General features: G+C 47.9%; 1 protein-coding gene across 6 annotated transcripts in view; it reads left to right on the forward strand.

Moving 5' to 3' along the window:
* The first annotated feature begins 782 nt into the window (after nt 1-782).
* TIAM1 (TIAM Rac1 associated GEF 1) overlaps nt 783-7,556 on the forward strand; it is a 199,509-nt gene continuing 192,735 nt past the window's right edge. For 4 of the 6 annotated variants that reach the window (XM_085297797.1, XM_085297805.1, XM_085297804.1 and 1 more), the window contains exons 1-2: nt 783-937; nt 2,662-2,703. The gene's annotated coding sequence lies outside the window, so the exon portion shown is untranslated. Of the gene's footprint in view, nt 938-2,661; nt 2,704-6,131; nt 6,150-7,556 lie in introns of those variants that run through there. The other 2 variants (XM_085297799.1, XM_085297801.1) reach the window with 2 other exon arrangements.

Here is a 7,556-nt window from a genome sequence, read left to right on the forward strand (position 1 = left end):
GAAGGAGATAGGGTAGGTATCATTTTCACCCCAGGATCTAGGGCAGCTGCTGCTAACTGGTATGGGCCAAGAAGACATTTCCTTTGGGGTGTGCCTGGAGGCCCACGAGCAGTTCCCGTCCGGTCACGGTGCCCCTGGTGGGTCACCCACGGGGGGCCCCGCCACAGCTCTGCCCTTGACGGGCGCCGGGCCGACGGCGGGGGCCGTTAGGGCGGCTGGGGCGGTTGGGAGGGGTGAGGCCAGGCCCGCACCCACGTGCCGAGGCTGTTTACAGCCCCGCCCCGGGGGCGGGGCCGTCCCCGCCCGCAGCCAATCGCGCGGGCCGCCGCCGCCGCGCGCGCTAATTTCTCCCGCCTCTCCCCCCCCTCCCCCGCCCCTTTTTCTCCCCCCTCCCGCTCCCCGGATTGGCCGGGCGCTGCCCGGCTCGGCGGGCGGCCTGGCACCGCCTCATCGGCCGGGGCTAGGCGCGGGGCCGCTTTTGTTGCGGGGCTCCCTCCGCGCTGGGAGGCGGCGGCACCGGCACGCCGTGGCGGCACCTCCTCGCGCGCCCGGGCCCCTGTGTGCTGCCGGCCGCTGCCCCGCGCCGCGCCCCCGCCCCTCCCCCGCCCCCGGGAGCCGCGTGGGCCATTGTCACACAAACATTCCAACTCCGAACGCCCCGCTGCTCGCCGCCGGCCGCTGCTATTGGCCCGCCGGGGCCGGATTGACCCGCGGGGCAGCCAATGGGCTTCTGTCGTCAAGGCGCCCGCTGGCACCGCCCCTCGCAGCGCTGGCAGTAACAATATGGCAGCGGCGCCTATTGGCGGCGGCGCGCTCTGAGCCGCGGCGGCCCCGGGCGCCCGGCGGCGGCATCAGCGGCGGCGGCGGCATCAGCGACAGCAGCTGCTGCTCCTCCTCCTCCTCCGTGGGCGCGCGGCGCGGCCGCTGGCGGCGGCAGGTGAGTGGGCGGCGGGTGCCGCGGCACCGGCATCGGCGCGGCGGGGCGCAGCGCTGCCCGGGGGCGGGCGGGCGCCCCGCAACCGCCGCAACCGCCGCCGCGGGGCCGCTTTTGTTCGGCGGGCGCGGCCGGGGCCGGTGCGGGGCCGGAGCCGGTGCGAGGCCGCTGCGCCGCAGGAGCATCGTCCTGCAGCCCCGCTGCCGTGGAGGCGCCCTGCGTGAGCCCGCTGCGCCGCGCGCGCTCATCTCGGCTTCTCCGCTCCTTTTTTTTTTTTTTAATGTTAAATATTTATTTATTCAACCCTTCCCCCCCCCGAAGAGGTCGCCTAGAGGGGTTGCGCAGGCCCCTGGCGTCCTTGGGGGGCCACCCGGGCGCAGCCCCGAGCAGCCTGGCCTGGCCCCAGAGCTGGCCCTGCCGCGGCAGGAGGCCCCCGCGCCGGGGACCCCCGCGCGTCCCGTCCCGTCCCTTCCCTTCCCTTCCCGCCTGAGCGAGCGACTCCCCGACTGAGCTTTACCTGACAGCGCCGGGTAATTTAGGGAGCTGTCAGGTAAAGCTCAGTCAATTTAGGAGCAAAATTCTTTTGATTTGTGTAGAGCAGGCGAAGATCAYGTGTTTCTGCGTACAGCGGTGTAAATTTAAGCATACGTAGGCTATAGGTTTGATTAATTGAGAACTGGCTTAAATTACTCGTGTTACGGTTTGCCTGTGCAGCCCTTGTTCAAGTTGGGGACTGCTGGCAGATGCACACAGTCCTGGACTTAACTGCAAGTACTGGCATCAGTGCAGTCCTGRATAGACTTGCACAAATGGATGCTTAATTCCTGTGTACAGCTCATTGCTACCACTCAGACTGAAGAGTGTAGAGAGAAACTGACTTTCCATTCCTCATCTTCCCTTAATTCCGCAAACCTCTTTGCTTTCCTCTCCTGCCAAGCAGTCAGACTCTGGGATAGTTAGAGCTGGCTACGGTTGGAAAATAGGTAGTATTTCTGATTTGTTGATCGTATTTTCTCTATATGAAATTCTGATTTAAAAATATATTGGAATAAATTAATAGAAGCCGAGATCTATGGAGCGTTTACTCCGGTACCTAATCTGTGATTAGAGTATCCTTTCTCCTTCCTGTATTATTAAAATGCTTCTGTCAAGTTCAATGACACTTCAGTGCTGTGATATAAATTATAGAACAAGGTCAGAAGAGACTTCCTTTGCCTTAGGTGTAAGGGCCTGATGGGGCAGAGGGAATCTTCTACCGACCCCGTCAGATGCAGCTGCCATTAAAGCCCCTCTTCCRGGTATTTGCTCCATGCTCCCATCCRTATAAGACCCCAGTCTGCCCTTCCCCTTGCAAACACTGGCTTGTTCAGGCAGAGCATCGTTTATCAGGTTACCTGTAACTCTTGCCCTTGCTGCTTCCTAACAAGCCCACGTGGATGGGGCAGTCCCACAGGATTTTGAATACTTGCACGACCTTGGAAAGTGCTGTCGTTCTCTCTCTCTCTGCATTTGCCTTAATTGTCCTTGTAGACTGCAAGCTCTTTGATTTGGGGACTGCTCTGCAGAGGGGTCCTGGGAAGAGTCTTAAAACCTGCTCATCGCCCTCATGTGTCTTTTTTTTTTTTTCTGTGTTATTCTGTGAATGGCAGTGAAGTTGCTACACTAGTGCTTCCACATGCTCAAGATAAACATGATGGTGAGGAAAACTTTTTTTTCTTCCCTTCCAGGCCCCTGGAGTGGTGGAGGCAGAAGAGGAATGTGATATACCGGTGAGGGCTTGGCACGCTTCTGTTTTGGCAAGAGGCAGATAGGTCCTGCTCCCACTTAGGCTGTGGGAAACACTTACTGTCCCAGAATCRTCTTTTTGCAAAAGAAAAAGCAATTTGCTTATTGAATAGCAGAGTAACTTCATAATGAAAAGTTGTTGGAGAATCCCTTTAAAAAGAGTTCAATCTATAGCCTTTTTGTTATTGTTGCTCTTGTATTAATGATCAAATTATGCTTTACAGTATATTCAAGACCATATTTTGGAATCCTTAAACATCATCAGTTATCATCTGTAATGATAACTGACTTTGATAACTGACTTTGAAATGTGGCCCTGTGTAATCTTGCCTGATGGTGACTGTAGTTTGGTTTAAAAGAAACGAAGTATGCTACTGTCTTAAACTGCCTTTTTGTCTTGTCTAGTTATTTTTGATTGAAGTAGAATTCTGTGAATCCTACCTAATATCTGTTCGGTGATTCATCTATTTTTGTTTGGAAGAGGAAACACTTTTTTTATTTCTTCTTAATCAGAGGTGCTTATGGTGGTTGTGCGGTGTAGGCATTCAGTAGCCAGGAACCCTGGAAAAGCCTTGTGATACGTTGTTTGAAAGKACTGCTGTATATAGTGGAGGGAGAAGACCTGTTTGATACCAGCTCTCACCATTTCTCAGACTAAGTTCTCATGCTGTAGTGAGGAGCATAGTATAAATAGAAATGCTAGATTTTAGTCACTGAATTCAAAGTTACAGTTTCCACAGCAACCAGCAGTCAGGCCGTTGTCTACGTACGTAATATTTTCCCTCTTTTAAAAATCTGGCTTCTTGTGTTCTCCTGTGTCAAACCCTCTTCCATGTACATCTAGCACTTACTCTTCCTGCTCTTGCGCATCTTCTTCCTCTTTCCTGTTTCCCTCCTGTCTTGCTGTCTTCCTCCATTCCTGACCTTCCTCTTGTCTTCTCCTGAAACAGCAATTGAAGGTATTGTGTACAAGATCCCTACTTTTTCACCATGTGTGTCTGTCTTTTAAGTCCTCCTTTTGGTGTAAGCATTTACTTCCAGCCATCCTGGCAGTGTGATAGACACCACACAAATACAGGAAGAAATAGTCCCTCTCCTGAATCCCTGGCATATCCCAGAAATAAGGAAGGGATGGGAAGCATATGATTATCTGAGGATTTGTCTTGGTAGTAGGTTCACACTCTCCTGACTTCTGTCTCCTGCTCAGTTGTTTATCTTGAAGCATAATGGAAATGCAGCCAGAGAACTGTGCCTGTGTTGACGACTTCAGGATGTGTTCTTCCCATATAAAGACTATGATGCAAATACTTGTTTTTAAAAATGCGTGCCACATGAACTTGCAGTGTTGGTAAAGTGTTTCATTTATAGCTAGGAGGTGAATGTATATACACAGTTGTGTCCAAGTTACGGTTTCCAGAGCAACTRCAGCTTTGCATCTCAGAAGGTTGTAAATGATAACTAAAATGCAGAATGTCACATCAAATTTTCCTTTTTTAAATTAAATRTTTTTAGTTACTGTTAAAAATGCAGTTGTGCTTATCTGAGGATACATTTAAAAAGCTTAAATGACCAAGCAGATCTTTCAGATGTGCACTTCTGGGTTGAGAGCAAGAATGTGAAATTTCAGCCTCCAAAGTGGTTATCCTTAGAGTTGCAGCATAAGGCACTTAAAGAAGGAAGAAGGGAAGGAAAAAAAAAAAAGAAATGGAAGTGCTATCTCATCTCTATCTGTAACCAGAACTAATGACAACAGTGCAATCTGGCAAGAATGAGTAAAAAGCTGATGTAGGCTAAAAGTGAGTATCAAGTGAAGGATTGCAACGGTTGGATAATCGAACCTGAGAAGGAAGAGGACTTGGGATTCCCTGTACTTGGGAGCAGTGGGACAGGTGGTAGTGCTGGAAGCTGCCCCAATTTTTCTGTCACTGCTACTCCATGTGAAGATGGGCCCCTTCTGTGGTATTCCACCAATGCTTTTCTTCTGAGCAGTGATGTTCCAGACCTTACGCATTGGAACAGGCATCTTTCCCGTTATAGCTCAATCTGAGCCAATGTTATTTCCAAAACAGATGATGTATCTGCATTGTAGACTTTTTGCTTGCTTTKTGAAGAATTTTGTCTAGAATAGGCATATCACTCCATTATAAATTGCTCTACTGGAAACTTGAGGATTGGTTTGAGCAATGATGCCATAAAATGTTTTGTAGCTTACCTGGGGAATCTTATGCAGGAGCTTTAAGTGTTGGCTTGTATATTATAAAGGTGTTACAAAGAGGGGATGTCTCAGGGGTCTTGCTTTCTATTTTTGTTAGTAATCTTCCAGCCCCTTCTCTTTTTTTAATATATAATACTCCCCCCCCACACACACCTCATTGATGTTGCCACCTGTAACAGCATTGTCACCAGCCTATCGTTTTTGCTTAATAAAATGGAGGAATGATTCTTCCTCGTGAGATGATTTTTAAATTAAACATAAACTCAAACCTTCATGATCTTTGGTATGCTGCCCAGATTATAGAAGCAAAATGATTAAAACRGTGGCCGGTAACGACTTGAAGCAAGTTGAAATACCTTGAATGTTTTGCTGGGCATCTCTTAGCAATGGTAGGGGGTTTGTTTTCTCTATAGTGGCCCCAGTCTTTGTGATATTGCAGAAACCAAGAAAGGATTTTTTTTGTGTCTGTGTGTGTGTGTGTGGTAGCAGGTTGTTCCTCAATAGCTGTTACCTGTCTTCATGGCAGGCAATGCTGCATATTGGGTGGCAAAGGAGAGGAAGCTGGTAATAGGCTGGGAGAAGAACCAGATGGTTTGCTGGAAAAAAGAAAGACCTATTTAATTTTTGTGTGCTGCAACTACCAGTGTGTACTATCAACTTAATTGGCTAAGCCTTTTGAAATAAAGGTATTGATGCTGGAGTTCAACATTATGAAAATGTGTCTATCTTGGCAGTAGGAAATTTAGTTTTAATTTTCTCATGTGCACAATGTAAATATGCCTCTTTCTTGACCTCCATTAGTTTCAGTGGATAAAGCCAAGTCTTCAGAGGAACCAGGCATTTAAGAGTTGGAATAACATACCTAATCCATTAACATTGAAACAAACTTGTTTTAAGAATTTATTCTCCTACAGAAGTGGGCAGTGATTAAGGAGTAGTGGGGAGGTAGTTTATTCCTAAGAGTTATTCCTCTACCTGGTTTGTCACCACAGCTGTTTAGTCTACCTGGGGACCTACATCTTTAGTTTCTAACAAGCTTCCTTCTGCGGTAGTTATTGCAGGGGATGTTATCTAATAAAGCTGAAGTTTTTTTTCCCCATATATGTTCCCCTAAGAGGTCTCTTTTACAGTTTTAGGCAAACCCTTGGCCTAAAAAAGCAAGATGGAGAAGGAGAAAGTTAATGTCAAAGTAGRAAAGCAAGAGGCTGTCTGTAGGTAAGTGATGAGGAGAGATGGATTGTTAAAACTGATTGTTTTGTTATGGCTGGGAAAACATTTCTTCTAATAGCAGCAAGTCTCTTTATTTTATGACTCTTGTAGCTCATAATAATATAAATGTAGCCCTGCAATAATATAAATACTTGGAATGTGCTAGGTGTTTAAGCTGAAGGATCTTTTTACCTTTGGACACAGTAATCTTGTGCAGCAGAGTTCTGCATAGCTTCAGTTCTGCACATTATTCAGTACGTCTTTATGTTTGATTGTTCTTCCCCTTCATGTGTTCTATTCCTAACATTAGTACAGTTTTCCACCTCATGGATTAATAATTTAAACACCTGAACTGATTGAACACAAGCATCTGAGCTAAGAACAATCACAACCATTTTTTGATTCAGAGTGACTTTTCTGAAGATCCAAAGCAACTGAAAATAGCTTCATCACAGAAACATCAAGCATAATTTGAAAATTACTACTGTAATGTCATGGCTTCTGGCAGTGYGCATTTGCCTTCCTATTAGCGACATCTCATTGAACAATTGAGGCTTTATTGACAATTCATTTACTTTGTCTAATTGTGCGACTTACTGACGGGCAGGACTGTCGTTCCTTTTGCAGACTGTTGCGGAGGSTTCAATGTAGAGTGGTTCTTTGGTATGCAGTAACCTGATTACTCAGTTGGAGGGCATTTTGTGAAGACGAAGGGATTGCAGAAAGCTTGAGGAAGTTCCTGCCCGTAAATTTGGGGATGTATTGCCTGCAAAGCTCCCTGCAGATAGCATCCTTTAGGCCAAGTGTGGGCCAGGCTTGTGGAGGGGAGGAGGACAGGTAGTTGCTTTCAGGAGATCAGTATGTGACTATGACTTGTCCCAGCTGTGTCACCCTTGCCCTTGGTGCCAGGAGCTGCCCCTTGCAGGTGGCAGTGGTTGGTGCTGATGTGAAGAGAAGGATGGTAGACGTTGGTCATCATGGCTCCTGGTGTYGTGGGCTTGGCTTTTGCAGCAGAGCAGTGAGGGCTTGCATGAAATTACTGTGCTTGGGGTCAGGTTTGCGCCTTTTGGGGAGCGTGGAGGGGCAGGAGCAGTGTCTCCTAATGTTTGGAAAAAGGTGTTATCTTTTGTGAAAAGACATTTTGGAAAGAAAAGAACAGCTCTTTTCCGCTGTCCAAGTGTAAAGCCGTACACACTCCATAGCCTCCTTCAGAGAAATGCAACTCTAACCAGCTACTCAAAGAAGTATTTTTTTTTCCTAGCACAAGACCCACATCATCCTGAATTGTTACCAGCCAGTGCTCTCCTGTTTAATCTGAAACTGGCTGATTGTGCTCTCAGAAGACAAGAGTTTCCTCTCTCTCTCTCTTATTGTGCTCTCAGAAGACAAGAGTTTCCTCTCTCTCTCTCTTTA

Source organism: Rhea americana, unplaced genomic scaffold (genome assembly GCF_003343005.1).
Source record: "Rhea americana isolate MKP2758 unplaced genomic scaffold, rheAme1 scaffold_130, whole genome shotgun sequence".
Lineage (NCBI taxonomy): Eukaryota > Metazoa > Chordata > Aves > Rheiformes > Rheidae > Rhea > Rhea americana.